A 3142-nucleotide genomic window follows, 5' to 3' on the forward strand; every position below is an offset into this window, starting at 1 on the left:
CCGAAAGAGCTATATCGTAAATTAGAAGGTATTATGAACAAATTCTGGTGGTCAAATTCTAAAACTGCTAAAGGCATTCATTAGAGTACGTGGGACTTGTTATGTAAGCCGAAATGTGCTGGTGGGCTGGGTTTTTGAAATTTGTTTTTTTAATAAGGCGTTATTAGCAAAACAAGTGTGGCATATTTTATCCTAGCCCAATTACCTTTTAGCTAAAGTATTTAAAGCCCATTATTTTCTGTTTTCAGATATTCAATCAACAAAGGTCAGTTCTTACCCTTCATTTACTTGGAGGAATATTTGTGGGCTAGAAAATAGTAGATTATTTGGCGAATCGGCAATGGAACCCGTGTTAACATTTGGAATGACTCGTGGCTCCCTGGTCTAGAAAATAGTAGATTACTATTCCAGAATTTTATTCCTCAATTGAAAACTGTGAACCAATTAGTTGAGTCAGAAACTGATACCTAGAATCAGGAGCTTCTTGGTAGTTTTGTTGATGAAGATCAATTAAAGTGTATCTTTGCCATCCCGATTAATAGCCATGGTTTGGAGGATATGGTGTTCTGGAAGCATGGCGCTATTGGGGAGTTCTCTGTTAAGAGCGGTTATCGAGTTCTACTTACAGAGCTTGATTAAAATAAGAGTTACAACCTTCCTAATGCAGAAAATTACATGGTTTTCTATAAGGCGCTATGGATTATACAAATTCCTCCTAAAGTAAAAATCCATGTGTGGAGGTTGTTTAAAAACTTGGTGCCACATTTTTGTAATCTTGCTTAGAGGAAATTAGTTGCGGATGTTATCTTTCCTCTTTACAAGAAAGATCCGGAGGACTCAGATCATCTGTTGTGGTTGTGTTCTATCTTACGACGTGGCCTTCAAATCAAGATGGCTCCGGTTAGGTATACCTCGAATTACAAAGTTCATTTTGTTAATACATTTCTTGCAGGTAACGAACATAATAAGCAGATTATATCTATCTCTTTATGGGCACTATGGTACCATAGAAATAAATGTATGTATGAAGGTGTCAAGTTCTCATTGCAGGAAACTTTAAGTTTCATCCGAGGATATCATCAAGAGATATGCTTAAGTCATGAGAATATAAAGAGTTTTTCCAGTTCAATGACAGAAAAGTTATGGAGACCACCTAATAATGGGTTTATCAAAATAAACTTTGATGCATCTTTTCAAAGAGACTCTTAAACTTCTATTGCTGCAGTTTTAGTTAGAGACTACAAGTGTGAAGTTGTAGGGGCAGGTACTTACGTTGTTGAAAATGTGGTCGATTCTTTTGTGGTCGAAGCATGAGCCCGCGAAAGGGCTTTTGTTTTTTGCGGTCGACATGGGTTTTTGTCGAATTATCTTGGAGAAGGGCTCTCTGACTGTAATAAAAAAGCTTAAGACATCTGCGAAAGATAAATCCATTCTCAGATCGATTATTCATAATATTCATTCTACTGAGAAGAGTTTTGAAAGTGTCTCTTACCTTTTTGTTCCTCGAGAGATTAACAAGGCGGTTCACACTCTTGCTTTGGAAGGAAGGAGATGGTAAGTCTCGTGCAATTGGATTGATGGGGTACTCGAATCGGTGAAAAAAGATGGTTGTTATGGATCGGACGATTTGGTTCCAGAATAAGTGAGTTTTAGAGTATGCTCTGATTTTGGAAAAGGTTTTTGCGAATCTCCGTGATTATGTTCAGAGCTTTCAAGTTTCTTCCTTTACTCCTCTCAGATTTGGGTTTCGCAAGATTGGAAGAAAGTTTGGCTGATATTTTCTTTGCTCTGTGACGTTTGGGTTTTGGCATGTGGCGATTTATTTTCTCATTTATGGTTTGCTTGTTTTCTATGTACGTCTTTTTATCTGGTTTTGTTGATTGTTTCGATTTTGTTTGATTTTGTTTCCTATGCTTTTCTCTTCTTGTTCTAATTAGATGTTGGAGTCAGTTTTTGAGCCGTGTGCCGTTATTTCTTTCATTAATAAATATCAGCTTTATTCTAAAAAAATTTAAAAGATAAATAACAAATTTATTCGTTATGAATGCATAATTTTTAAATATACATTAATTTATATATTAATTTTATTCAAAAGAATATTTTTAATAAAATTTTTACTTCTCATATTAATTTAAATGTAAAAAATGAAAAATTAACTATCAATAAGAAACACAGTAAAGTAGGATATAACAAATTTAAATATTAATTTTTTCAATATTTTAAAATAATTTAATTAATTTTTTTGAATATTCAAAATTAAAAATTAACATTTTTTAAAATCGAAAAAAATTTCATTATTTTAAACTATTTTTTTGAATATTTAAATTTATTTGATGTTTAAACAGTATGTATTACATTTAATAGTTAAAATACGTATTGCATTTTTATAATTAAAAATATGTGTAATGTTCTTTATTTGATATAAGAATTTTGTATAGCTTTAATACTATTAATAAATTTTAAAAATTTGTTTATAATATTTATTGTCATAAATAATAATTTTCATTTAAATTATAAGACCCATGTTAATTTAATATGTAAAATGTTAAAATGTCAAACATAAATACTGTTCACTTATCATCGTTTTAAATATGTCACTTAGAAAAATCGAGAGTGCTCTCTTACTTCTCCTGAAGAAACAAGTACTGTGGTTGGGAAAGAGGCGAGTGGTGACTTTTGGAGTATGGAAGGGGGGAATGAGATAGCCCTCCTTGAAGAAGAATTGATTCAACTAATGGTGAAAAGTTCGTTAGTAGTTTCGTCTGAAAATCTGATGTTGATTTGCTCTGTTTGGACTAGGAAAACTTACAACCCAGATAGTTTGAGGGCACAAATGAAAAGTATATAGAAAACTAAAAAGAAGTTCGAGATTCACGTTGTAGGACAAAATTTATTCATGATAACGCTTGAAAATGAAGAGGATTTAGAGCAGATTTTGGAAGGGTACCCATGGTTCTTTCAAAAACAATTAATTATTTTTGATCGATTGTTACAATCTATCAAATGGAATAAGATCCGTCTTGTCTTTTCACCTTTTTGGCTCAAGATTGGTTCGTGTCTGCCAGAGTGTGATAAAAAGGATTTGACGCATGTTGTTGGTTCCACTTTTAGAGGAGTAATTCGATTGGAAATCCAAGGTAAG

General features: G+C 32.4%; 1 long non-coding RNA gene across 2 annotated transcripts; it reads right to left on the reverse strand.

The window, feature by feature from the left end:
* Positions 1-385: 385 nt before the first annotated feature.
* On the reverse strand, positions 386-1970 carry LOC107897577 (uncharacterized). Of its 2 annotated transcripts, XR_001684205.2 has the most exons (3): positions 1493-1926; positions 1273-1412; positions 386-911 (listed from the first exon to the last, which is right to left on the reverse strand). It is a non-coding gene; the product is annotated as an uncharacterized lncRNA (long non-coding RNA). The 2 variants fall into 2 exon arrangements; XR_001684204.2 differs by having other exon boundaries at positions 386-1412; positions 1493-1970.
* Between the last annotated feature and the right edge of the window lie 1172 nt (positions 1971-3142).

This window comes from Gossypium hirsutum, chromosome A10 (assembly GCF_007990345.1).
Source record: "Gossypium hirsutum isolate 1008001.06 chromosome A10, Gossypium_hirsutum_v2.1, whole genome shotgun sequence".
NCBI classification, from domain to species: domain Eukaryota; kingdom Viridiplantae; phylum Streptophyta; class Magnoliopsida; order Malvales; family Malvaceae; genus Gossypium; species Gossypium hirsutum.